At 44.3% G+C, this 13,289-nt stretch overlaps 1 protein-coding gene across 7 annotated transcripts in view; it reads right to left on the reverse strand.

Annotated features, from left to right (window-relative positions):
- The window catches only part of LOC140424813 (disco-interacting protein 2 homolog C), an 803,805-nt gene that overhangs the window by 360,388 nt on the left and 430,128 nt on the right, over positions 1-13,289 (reverse strand). The window lies entirely within an intron of this gene.

The raw sequence follows: 13,289 nt of genomic DNA on the forward strand, positions 1-13,289 counted from the left end.
AAAAAAACATCTTTCATTAGTGGGTAATTAGATTATCACAGCTCAAATCACACCCAATGTGTCAAAAAATTAGGAACACTTCCATAACTAGGAGTAATATGAAAATAATGATCACGGCTATCCCAAGGAATTTACTATCAAGTCATCCAGTTTGTCATCTGTTATTGTCCAGATCCTCATGTGCCAAGCTTTAACATCATATATTTCAGTTTACAATATATCTACTAGACATTCATAAGCACCAAAATTTCAGGATGATTTTCCACTCTGCATCTTTAATCGTATTATGTTACTTCCCCTTTCCATAGAACCATAGAATTGCTACAGTGCAGAACGAGGCTATTCAGCCCATTGAGTCTGCACCAACCCTCTGAAAGAGCACCCACACAGGCCATCAATATGTGGATATTGTAAAACACATAAAGGTTTAATGTAATGTTACTACTCAAGTCACTATACACTGCTATAGAGCAACCATATAAATATCGCATGCCTCCTCGACTTCTGGGAGATAGATGGAAATAGATGGAGAGCAAGACAGAGTAGTTGTGAGATAGTTTAACTAATAGTATAGTTGATACTATAATGGGCAGCACGGTAGCATAGTGGTTAGCACAGTTGCTTCACAGATCCAGGGTCCCAAGTTCGTTCCCGGCTTGGGTCATTGTCTGTGCATAGTCTGCACGTTCTCCCCGTGTCTGCGTGGATTTCCTCCGGGTGCTCCGGTTTCCTCCCACAGTCCAAAGATGTGCAGGTTAGGTGGATTGACCATGCCAAATTGCCCTTAGTGTCCCAAAAAAGATTGTGTGGGGTTACTGGGTTACGGGGATAGAGTGATGGTGCGGACCTTGGGTAGGGTGCTCTTTCTAAGGGCCAGTGCAGACTCGATGGACCAAATGGCCTCCTTCTGCACTGTAAATTCTATGATTCTATAAATAGTGTAATCTTCACTTGACAAATTCCTTAGTAATATGTTCAAATATAATTCAGTGTAGTGTAAAAAATTAGCTTTGTTTATTAGACACAGCTTGCTGTTCTTTGTTAGCACTACAACCTTCACCATCTTGAAAGAACTAAAACAAAGAACACAACAAGGCCCCCATTCCCCTGCCCTATCCACGTAACCCCACCTAACCTGCAAATCTTTGGACACTAACGGGCAATTTAGAATGGCCAATCCACGTAACCTTCAAATCTCTGGACTGTTGGAGGAATCTGGAGCAGCCGGAAGAATTCCACGCAGACATGGGGAAAGTGCAAATCCACACAGACAGTCATCCAAGGCTGGAATTGAACCTGGGACCCTGGCGCTGTGAGCCAGCAGTGCTAACCACTGTGACAACGTACTGCTCCCCCTCAAAAATAAAATCAACATGATATTTGCTGTGAAATAATAGCAAACTTTTAAAAAGTCGTTCTTGGGATGTGAGTGCAACCAATCCCTAATTACCCTTGGAAAGGTGGTGAACTGCAGCATTCCATGTGGTGCAAGTACATCTGCAGTGTTATTTCGGAAAGGAGTTCCAGGATTTTTACCCAGCAACAAGAGGAAACGAAGCTCCTTCTAAACCCGTGACTTCTATCACCTTGAAGGACAGGGGCAGCGGAAGCATGGTAAAACCACCACCCGCAAGTTACCAGCCAAACCACACAGCACCCTGGCTTGGAACTATGTCACCTTCCTTCACTGTCACTGGGTCAAAACCCTGGAACTCCCTTTGTAATGACACCTACGTCGCGCAGACTGCAAAGGTTCAAGGAGGGTCAAGGTTCTCGACGGCAGCTGGCCTAGGCAGCATTCACCGCATCTTGTGAGAGAGTATAGTTTTAAAAAGAACGTTGCCCCTGCTATTTCCATTGTATCAAAGTAACTGAGTGATCAAACTCGGCCGTACGGTACGCAGGGTCGTAACCTGGATAAAGGTAATACTATTCTATCTGCATTTTAAATGTGTAATTTATAATTAATATCGTCTGTGATTTGCCTGTTAATTTATGTTGATTTTAGTTTGATTGTGAAAGTAAAGGCTATATAAAAAAAAATGAAATTCTGTTCATTGGGTTTTCATTGGGGTCATTCGATAAATTTGTTTCTTTTGGTTTATTGATCTCCATGAGGAACATAAAACAATACAATGAAGGGAGAATCTAATCAAATCAAAGTTATTACATCTTTTCAAAAGAGCTCATAAGTTTAATTTAGAAATCACTCCAAAATCTACACCAGCAAGAGTGTGAAGAAGCTTTCAAAAGCAAGCAATTTTTAAAAAAAACTACTGACAGGCTGCTGATCTTAATATTTATTAATTTAAAAATAAAAAGACAAGCAATTTCCTTTTTCAAAGAGAGCTAGTAAAGACTTGACAATCAGATTAAAAACCAACTGGTTTATAACATCCTCTATACTTAAACTGCAATGATTACATCAACAACTATGTTGAGTCATATTTGGAAGCTTTTATGCAGACCACCCTTACAATATGCAAGTGCAAATGTCGCCACAGTGCCAGGGGACCACAGGTTGTTCTTCCCTTTGAGAGCTGATGGTGGTTTAGCCCGAGGGTCACCAAACCTCAGGGGAGAGGCAAGGTTGGGAAGGCGGGGCCTTCCTCAGCTGGTACGGAAATTTGACCCGCGCTGTTGGCCTTGCTCCACGTCACGAACCAGCTGTTCAGCCAACTGAGCTAACTGACCCCTGACTATCACTCTGGTACGACCGCTTAGTGCTACTGTATTAGTATGAAGTAAAACTGTTTTCTTGTCTCCTGACCTGGATAAAATGCAGAAGACATCGCTCCAAATTCCAAAATATAAATTCGCACTGGCTTTGGATCTTGCATTTAATACTTTTAAATGTTCGATGCACATAAATGGTACATTTAGCATTTGTAATTTAAATTATTTGTATTTAGAACATAGAACATAGAAAAATACAGCACAGAACAGGCCCTTCGGCCCACGATGTTGTGCCGAACCTTTGTCACAAGATTAATCATAGATTATCATAGAATTTACAGTGCAGAAGGAGGCCGTTCGGCCCGTCAAGTCTGCACCGGTTCTTGGAAAGAGCACCCTACCCAAGGTCAACACCTCCACCCTATCCCCATAACCCAGTAACCCCACTCAACATTAAGGGCAATTTTGGACACGAAGGGTAATTAATCATGGCCAATCCACCTAACCTGCACATCTTTGGACTGTGGGAGGAAACCCATGCACACACGGGGAGGATGTGCAGACTCCGCACAGACAGTGACCCAAGCCGGAATCGAACCTGGGACCCTGGAGCTGTGAAGCAATTGTGCTATCCACAATGCGACCGTGCTGCCCTTAAGAACAAATTAATCTACACTATATCATTCTACCGTAATCCATGTACCTATCCAATAGCTGCTTGAAGGTCCCTAATGTTTCTGACTCAACTACTTCCACAGGCAGTGCATTCCATGCCCCCACTACTCTCTGGGTAAAGAACCTACCTCTGACATCCCCCCTATATCTTCCACCATTCACCTTAAATTTATGTCCCCTTCTAATGGTTTGTTCCACCCGGGGAAAAAGTCTGACTGTCTACTCTATCTATTCCCCTGATCATCTTATAAACCTCTATCAAGTCGCCCCTCATCCTTCTCCGTTCTAATGAGAAAAGGCCTAGCACCCTCAACCTTTCCTCGTAAGACCTACTCTCCATTCCAGGCAACATCCTGGTAAATCTCCTTTGCACCTTTTCCAAAGCTTCCACATCCTTCCTAAAATGAGGCGACCAGAACTGTACACAGTACTCCAAATGTGGCCTTACCAAGGTTTTGTACAGCTGTATCATCACCTCACAGCTCTTAAATTCAATCCCTCTGTTAATGAACGCCAGCACACCATAGGCGTCTTCACAGCTCTATCCACTTGAGTGGCAACTTTCAAAGATGTATGAACATAGACCCCAAGATCTCTCTGCTCCTCCACATTGCCAAGAACCCTACCGTTAACCCTGTATTCCGCTTTCATATTTGTCCTTCCAAAATGGACAACCTCACACTTTTCAGGGTTAAACTCCATCTGCCACTTCTCAGCCCAGCTCTGCATCCTATCTATGTCACTTTGCCGCCGACAACAGCCCTCCTCACTATCCACAACACCACCAATCTTTGTATCGTCTGCAAATTTACTGACCCACCCTTCAACTCCCTCATCCAAGTCATTAATGAAAATCACAAACAGCAGAGGACCCAGAACTGATCCCTGCGGTATGCCACTGGTAACTGGGATCCAGGCTGAATATTTGCCATCCAGCGCCACTCTCTGACTTCTATCGGTTAGCCAGTTCATTATCCAACTGGCCAAATTTCCCACTATCCCATGCCTCCTTACTTTCTGCATAAGCCTACCATGGGGAACCTTATCAAATGCCTTACTAAAATCCATGTACACTACATCCACTGCTTTACCTTCATCCACATGCTTGGTCACCTCCTCAAAGAATTCAATAAGACTTGTAAGGCAAGACCTAACCCTCACAAATCCGTGCTGACTATCCCTAATCAAGCAGTGTCTTTCCAGATGCTCAGAAATCCTATCCCTCAGTACCCTTTCCATTACTTTGCCTACCACCGAAGTAAAACTAACTGGCCTGTAATTCCCAGGGTTATCCCTATTCTGAACAGGGGCACGACATTCGCCACTCTCCAATCCCCTGGTACCACCCCTGTTGACAGTGAGGACGAAAAGATCATTGCCAACAGCTCTGCAATTTCATCTCTTGCTTCCCATAGAATGCTTGGATATATCCCGTCAGGCCCGGGGGACTTGTCTATCCTCAAGTTTTTCAAAATGTCCAACACATCTTCCTTCCTAACAAGTATTTCCTCAAGCTTACCAATCTGTTTCACACTGTCCTCTCCAACAATAGGGCCCCTCTCATTTGTAAATACTGAAGAAAAGTACTCGTTCAAGACCTTGCCTATCTCTTCAGACTCAATACACAATCTCCCGCTACGGTCCTTGATCGGACCTACCCTCGCTCTAGTCATTCTCATATGTTTACATATGTGTAAAAGGCCTTGGGGTTTTCCTTGATCCTACCCGCCAAAGATTTTTCATGCCCTCTCTTAGCTCTTGGTTCAGGTTGCACCTGAACCAGAGGGGCACCAATATCCTGGGAGGGAGGTTTGCTAGTACTCTTCGGGAGGGTTTAAACTAATTTGGCAGGGGAATGGGAACCGGATTTGTAGTCCAGCAACTAAGGTAGCCGATATTCAGGACGCCAAAGCTTGTAATGAGGCAGTGGGGAAGGGAACACTGACAAAGGAGAGTATTTGCAGGCACGGAGATGGGTTGAAGTGTGTATACTTCAACGCAAGAAGCATCAGGAATAAGGTGGGTGAACTTAAGGCATGGATCGGTACTTGGGACTACGATGTGGTGGCCATCACGGAAACTTGGATAGAAGAGGGGCAGAAATGGTTGTTGGAGGTCCCTGGTTATAGATGTTTCAATAAGATTAGGGAGAGTGTTAAAAGAGGTGGGGGGTGGCATTGTTAATTAGAGATAGTATAACAGCTGCAGAAAGGCAGTTTGAGGAGTATCACCCTATTGAGGTAGTATGGGTTGAAGTCAGAAATAGGAAAGGAGCAGTCACCTTGTTAGGAGTTTTCTATAGGCCCCCCAATAGTAGCAGAGATGTGGAGGAACAGATTGGGAAACAGATTTTGGAAAGGTGCAGAAGTCATAGGGTAGTAGTCATGGGCGACTTTAACTTCCCAAATATTGAGTGGAAACTCTTTAGATCAAATAGTTTGGATGGGGTGGTGTTTGTGCAGTGTGTCCAGGAAGCTTTTCTAACACAGTATGTAGATTGTCCAACCAGAGGAGGAGCAATATTGGATTTAGTACTGGGTAATGAACCAGGACAAGTGATAGATTTGTTAGTGGGGGAGCATTTTGGAGATAGTGACCACAATTCTGTGACTTTCACTTTAGTAATGGAGAGGGATAGGTACGTGCAACAGGGCAAGGTTTACAATTGGGGGAAGGGTAAATACGATGTTGTCAGACAAGAATTGAAGTGCATAAGTTGGGAACATAGGCTGGCAGGGAAGGACACAAGTGAAATGTGGAACTTGTTGAAGGAACAGGTGCTACGTGTCCTTGATATGTATGTCCCTGTCAGGCAGGGAAGAGATGGTCGAGTGAGGGAACCATGGTTGACAAGAGAGGTTGAATGTCTTGTTAAGAGGAAAAAGGTGACTTATGTAAGGCTGAGGAAACAAGGTTCAGACAGGGCATTGGAGGGATACAAGATAGCCAGGAGGGAACTGAAGAAAGGGATTAGGAGAGCTAAGAGAGGGCATGAACAATCTTTGGCGGGTAGGATCAAGGAAAACCCCAAGGCCTTTTACACAAATGTGAGAAATATGAGAATGACTAGAGCGAGGGTAGGTCCGATCAAGGACGGTAGCGGGAGATTGTGTATTGAGTCTGAAGAGATAGGAGAGGTCTTGAATGAGTACTTTTCTTCTGTATTTACAAATGAGAGGGGCGATATTGTTGGAGAGGACAGTGTGAAACAGATTGGTAAGCTCGAGGAAATACTTGTTAGGAAGGAAGATGTGTTGGGCATTTTGAAAAACCTGAGGATAGACAAGTCCCCCGGGCCAGACAGGATATATCCAAGGATTCTACGGGAAGCAAGAGATGAAATTGCAGAGCCGTTGGCAATTATCTTTTCGTCCTCACTGTCAACAGGGGTGGTACCAGGGGATTGGAGAGTGGCGAATGTCGTGCCCCTGTTCAAAAAAGGAACTAGGGATAACCCTGGGAATTACAGGCCAGTTAGTCTTACTTCGGTGGTAGGCAAAGTAATGGAAAGGGTACTGAAGGATAGGATTTCTGAGCATCTGGAAAGACACTGCTTGATTAGGGATAGTCAGCACGGATTTGTGAGGGGTAGGTCTTGCCTTACAAATCTTATTGAATTCTTTGAGGAGGTGACCAAGCATGTGGATGAAGGTAAAGCAGTGGATGTAGTGTACATGGATTTTAGTAAGGCATTTGATAAAGTTCCCCATGGTAGGCTTCTGCACAAAGTAAGGAGGCATGGGATAGTGGGAAATTTGGCCAGTTGGATAACGAACTGGCTAACCGATAGAAGTCAGAGAGTGGTGGTGGATGGCAAATATTCAGCCTGGATCCCAGTTACCAGTGGTGTACCGCAGGGATCAGTTCTGGGTCCTCTGCTGTTTGTGATTTTCATTAATGACTTGGATGAGGGAGTTGAAGGGTGGGTCAGTAAATTTGCAGACGATACGAAGATTGGTGGAGTTGTGGATAGTAAGGAGGGCTGTTGTCGGCTGCAAAGAGACATAGATAGGATGCAGAGCTGGGCTGAGAAGTGGCAGATGGAGTTTAACCCTGAAAAGTGTGAGGTTGTCCATTTTGGAAGGACAAATATGAATGCGGAATACAGGGTTAACGGTAGAGTTCTTGGCATTGTGGAGGAGCAGAGAGACCTTGGGGTCTATGTTCATACATCTTTGAAAGTTGCCACTCAAGTGGATAGAGCTGTGAAGAAGGCCTATGGTGTGCTCGCGTTCATTAACAGAGGGATTGAATTTAAGAGCCATGAGGTAATGATGCAGCTGTACAAAACCTTGGTAAGGCCACATTTGGAGTACTGTGTACAGTTCTGGTCGCCTCATTTTAGGAAGGATGTGGAAGCTCTGGAAAAGGTGCAAAGAAGATTTACCAGGATGTTGCCTGGAATGGAGAGTAGGTCTTACGAGGAAAGGTTGAGGGTGCTAGGCCTTTTCTCATTAGAGCGGAGAAGGATGAGGGGCGACTTGATAGAGGTTTATAAGATGATCAGGGGAATAGATAGAGTAGACAGTCAGAGACTTTTTCCCCAGGTGGAACACACCATTACAAGGGGACATAAATTTAAGGTGAAAGGTGGAAGATATAGGAGGGATATCAGAGGTAGGTTCTTTACCCAGAGAGTAGTGGGGGCATGGAATGCACTGCCTGTGGAAGTAGTTGAGTCGGAAACATTAGGGACCTTCAAGCAGCTGTTGGATAGGTACATGGATTACGGGAAAATGATATAGTGTAGATTTATTTGTTCTTAAGGGCAGCACGGTAGCATTGTGGATAGCACAATTGCTTCACAGATCCATGGTCCCAGGTTCGATTCGAGCTTGGGTCATTGTCTGTGCGGAGTCTGCACGTCCTCCTCGTGTCTGCGTGGGTTTCCTCCGGGTGCTCCGGTTTCCTCCCACAGTCCAAAGATGTGCGGGTTAGGTGAATTGGCCAATGATAAATTGCCCTTAATGTCCAAATTGCCCTTGGTGTTGGGTGGAGGTGTTGAGTTTGGGTAGGGTGCTCTTTCCAAGAGCTGGTGCAGACTCAAGGGGCCGAATGGCCTCCTTCTGCACTGTAAATTCAATGATAATCTATGATTAATCTAGGACAAAGGTTCGGCACAACATCGTGGGCCGAAGGGCCTGTTCTGTGCTGTATTTTCTATGTTCTATGTTCTATGTTCTCCTAATCCCTTTCTTCAGTTCCCTCCTGGCTATCTTGTACCCCTCCAGCACGCTGTCTGAACCTTGTTTCCTCAGCCTTACATAAGTCTCCTTCTTCCTTTTAACAAGACATTTAACCTCTCTTGTCAACCATGGTTCCCTCACTCGACTATCTCTTCCCTGCCTGACAGGGAGATACATATCAGGGACACATAGTACCTGTTCCTTGAACAAGTTCCACATTTCACTTGTGTCCTTCCCTGACAGCCTATGTTCCCAACTTATGCACTTCAATTATTGTCTGACAACATCATATTTACCCTTCCCCCAACTGTAAACCTTGCCCTGTTGCACGCACCTATCCCTCTCCATTACTAAAGTGAAAGTCTCAGAATTGTGGTCATTATCTCCAAAATGATCCCCCACGAACAAATCTATCACTTACCCTGGTTCATTACCAAGTACCAAATCCAATATGGCTTCCCCTCTGGTCAGACAATCTACATACTGTGTTAGAAAAGCTTCCTGGACACACTACACAAACACCAGCCCATCCAAACTATTTGATCTAAAGAGTTTCCACTCAATGTTTGGGAAGTTGAAGTCACCCATGACTACTACCCTGTGACTTCTGCACGTTTCCAAAATCTGTTTCCCAATCTGTTCCTCCACATCTCTGCTACTATTGGGGGCCTATAGAAAACTCCCAACAAGGTGACTGCTCCTTTCCTATTTCTGACTGCAACCCATACTACCTCAGTAGGTAGATACTCCTCGAACTGCCTTTCTGCAGCAGTTATACTATCTCTAATTAACAATGCCACCCCCCACCTCTTTTAACACTCTCCCTAATCTTATTGAAACATCTATAATCAGGGACCTCCAACAACCATTTCTGCCCCTCTTCTATCCAAGTTTCCATAATGGCCACCACATCGTAGTCCCAAGTACCGATCCATGCCTTAAGTTCACCAACCTTTTTCCTGATGCTTCTTGCGTTGAAGTATACACACTTCAACCCATCTCCGTGCCTGCAAGTACTCTCCTTTGACAGTGTTCCCTTCCCCACTGCCTCACTACATGCTTTGGCGTCCTGAATATTGGCTACCTTAGTTTCTGGACTACAAATCCGGTTCCCATTCCCCTGCCAAATTAGTTTAAACCCTCCCGAAGAGGACTTGAAAACCTCCCTCCCAGGATATTGGTGCCCCTCTGGTTCAGATGCATAGATGATTTGGAGTTGGGGACCAAGGGCAATGTGTCCAAGTTTGCAGACGACACTAAGATAAGTGGTAAAGCAAAAAGTGCAGAGGATACTGGAAGTTTGCAGAGGGATTTGGATAGGCTAAGTGAATGGGCTAGGGTCTGGCAGATGGAATACAATGTTGACAAATGTGAGGTTATCCATTTTGGTAGGAATAACAGCAAAAGGGATTATTATTTAAATGATAAAATATTAAAACATGCTGCTGTGCAGAGAGACCTGGGTGTGCTAGTGCATGAGTCGCAAAAAGTTTGTTTTCAGGTGCAACAGGTGATTAAGAAGGCAAATGGAATTTTGTCCTTCATTGCTAGAGGGATGGAGTTTAAGACTAGGGAGGTTGTGCTGCAATTGTATAAGGCGTTAGTGAGGCCACACCTGGAGTAGTGTGTTCAGTTTTGGTCTCCTTACTTGCAAAAGGACGTACTGGCACTGGAGGGTGTGCAGAGGAGATTCACTAGGTTAATCCCAGGGCTGAAGGGGTTGGATTACGAGAAGAGGTTGAGTAGACTGGGACTGTACTCGTTGGAATTTAGAAGGATGAGGGGGGATCTTATAGAAACATATAAGATTATGAAGGGAATAGATAGGATAGATGCAGGCAGGTTGTTTCCACTGGCGGGTGAAAGCAGAACTAGGGGGCATAGCCTCAAAATAAGGGGAAGTAGATTTAGGACTGAGTTTAGGAGGAACCTCTTCACCCAAAGGGTTGTGAATCTATGGAATTCCTTGCCCAGTGAAGCAGTAGAGGCTCATTCATTAAATGTTTTTAAGATAAAGATAGATAGTTTTTTGAAGAATAAAGGGATTAAGGGTTATGGTGTTCGGGCCGGAAAGTGGAGCTGAGTCCACAAAAGATCAGCCATGATCTCATTGAATGGTGCAGCAGGCTCCAGGGGCCAGATGGCCTACTCCTGCTCCTAGTTCTTATGTTCTTACAGAATATAGCTGCCCTGTGGACCAACTGGACCTCCGCCCTCCGACTCTGCTCCCAGTCAGCTGCACTCTCTGTAAACTCCTGGCTCCCTTCTTGCTCTTTACGGAAATGTAGGAAACAAAATGAAAGGAGCACATTGCTCCCTCCTCACTTAACTCCCTCAGTCACCAAACTCTCACTATAGCACTCAAATGCACCAAATTCAGCACTCACTCAGTCACCAAACTCTCACTATAGCACTCAAATGCACCAAATTCAGCACTCCCTCAGTCACCAAATTCTCACTATAGCACTCAAATGCACCAAATTCAGCACTCACTCAGTCACCAAACTCTCACTATAGCACTCAAATGCACCAAATTCAGCACTCCCTCAGTCACCAAATTCTCACTATAGCACTCAAATGCACCAAATTCAGCACTCAGTGCAAACAAAGTCTGCACTGTAGGTGGATCACTATTATACTGTGAATCTAGCCTCTGAAAACTGGCCTAATCCAATTAACTAATTAACAAGCTCTAGCTGTAAGTACCTACAAGTAGAACCTTTGTTTAAAGCTGATTAAAAATTCACCTTCTTCTAAACCAAACAACAACTTTTAAGTTAATTAACTAAATAAAAGAAAGACTAGACTTTAGATAAAAATGAACCCTTATACTCCCTCAGTCACCAAACTCTCACTATAGCACTCAAATTCAGCACTCAGTGCATTTAGTAATATTTTCGATCAAACAAGGTGCATTATCTATCTTATGTCATTATATCGGTGCAATTTCCACACATTGAGAATCATTATTTGTAATCTCATGGTGTGGGTGATGAGACTAAAACATCCAAGTTAATCCTAATTTTAAATCACAGGGTAATCATTTCAGTGCAGGGGAAGATGACCCAACTCAGGCCAGTGTTGGTTTTAAGCTTTGCATTTAATTTGAATTCCCTGCTCTTTTTCAATACTCTAATAATTTTCTTCAAGTGTTGTATCTAATTCTCTAACCCAATTCCAGTAGCACTTGTGGTAATTCAGTCCACATGGTAATAACAGTCTGCATGAAAATGTTCCTTCTAACTTTCACACTTCAAGCTCGGAAAGGAACTCAAAAAGGAACTGAAAGGGCAGCACGGTAGCACAAGTGGTTAGCACTGTGGCTTCACACCGCTAGGGTCCCAGGTTCGATTCCCCGTTGGGTCACCAACTGTGCGGAGTCTGCACGTTCTCCCCGTGTCTGCGTGGGTTTCCTCCAGGTGCTCCGGTTTTCTCCCATAGTCCAAAGACATGCAGGTTAGGCGGATTGGCGATAATAAATTGCCCTTAGTGACAAAAAAGGTTAGGAGGGGGTATTGGGTTATGGGGATAGGGTGGAAGTGGGTCGGTGCAGACTCGATGGGCCGAATGGCCTCCTTCTGTACTGTATGTTTAATCTTCAGAGAACTTAAGTACTTTAAAAATATATCAGCACTCGAGGGAATAAAATGAGGAAAATTGTAAGACGTCAGCTTGGTGAGGGAACCAACTCCTTAAGTTTTACTCTTGTCATTCCTGCCATGCATTGCATCTGGGTTTCAGCTACATCAGGAAATCTATTTTTATCAAATTAGCTGAAAGGGTACTTTACTGCATAAGAGCTTGTAAAGATCAAATGAACTGGAGTGGCAGTGCTTTAAATATTTCATATAAATTGTGTTTTTAACCTGGTTTGGTATCTGCACAATGTGGACTGCAAACATCAAGCAACTGACAGTCTTATGTAATTTATTTTATTTAAACACCATTGCTTTCTTTTGTAACATGCAAAAAGGGGATCAATTTAGGGGTTTTTTGACACGTTGACCAATTCTGATAGAAATTCATATTTAACATTTGCCATGGATTTTCCCCCAGCAGATTTAGCTAGACTGTCATGAGTGCAGGAAGAGCGCCATCAATTCATTTATAACATTGCTTAAGCTTGATTTCGCTTCCTTCACCGTTGCTCAGCAAGCGACAGTACCTTTCTCAATGTCTGAAAGAAGAAAAAAAACGTCCTCCCAATGAAAAATAACTTTGCAAGCTTATTTAAGGAAATGGAAGATTAAAAAGTGGGGTTTTAGGATGTCGAAGAGAGATTACAAGCCAGGGCGGATTTAGAATGAAGCCGAGGCACAGGGCCCCATGCCAGCCGAGACACTGGGCATCCAACCATAGAATCCCTACAGTGCAGAAGGAGGCCATTTGGCCCATCGAGTTTGCACCGACCCTTCAGAAAGACAACCCTGTCCAGGTCCATTTCCCCACCCTATTCCTGAAGCGCCACCCAAAGGGGCAATTTAGCATGGCCAACCCATCTAACCTGCACATCTTTGGACTGCGGGAGGAAACCGTAGTACCCGGAAGAAACCCACGCAGGCACGGGGAGAATGGACAACATACAGACAGTAACCCGAGATCGGATTTGAACCCGGGTCCCTGGCGCTGTGAGGCAGCAGTGCTAGCCACTGTGCCGCTCTTCGGAGCCTGATTACTCTGCATTTGCTCATTGAACCTATCAGCAGGCAACGCAAAGGAAATTAGACTCTAATTGCTGAATTGATCCAGGGA

Source organism: Scyliorhinus torazame, chromosome 6 (genome assembly GCF_047496885.1).
Source record: "Scyliorhinus torazame isolate Kashiwa2021f chromosome 6, sScyTor2.1, whole genome shotgun sequence".
NCBI classification, from domain to species: Eukaryota; Metazoa; Chordata; class Chondrichthyes; order Carcharhiniformes; family Scyliorhinidae; genus Scyliorhinus; species Scyliorhinus torazame.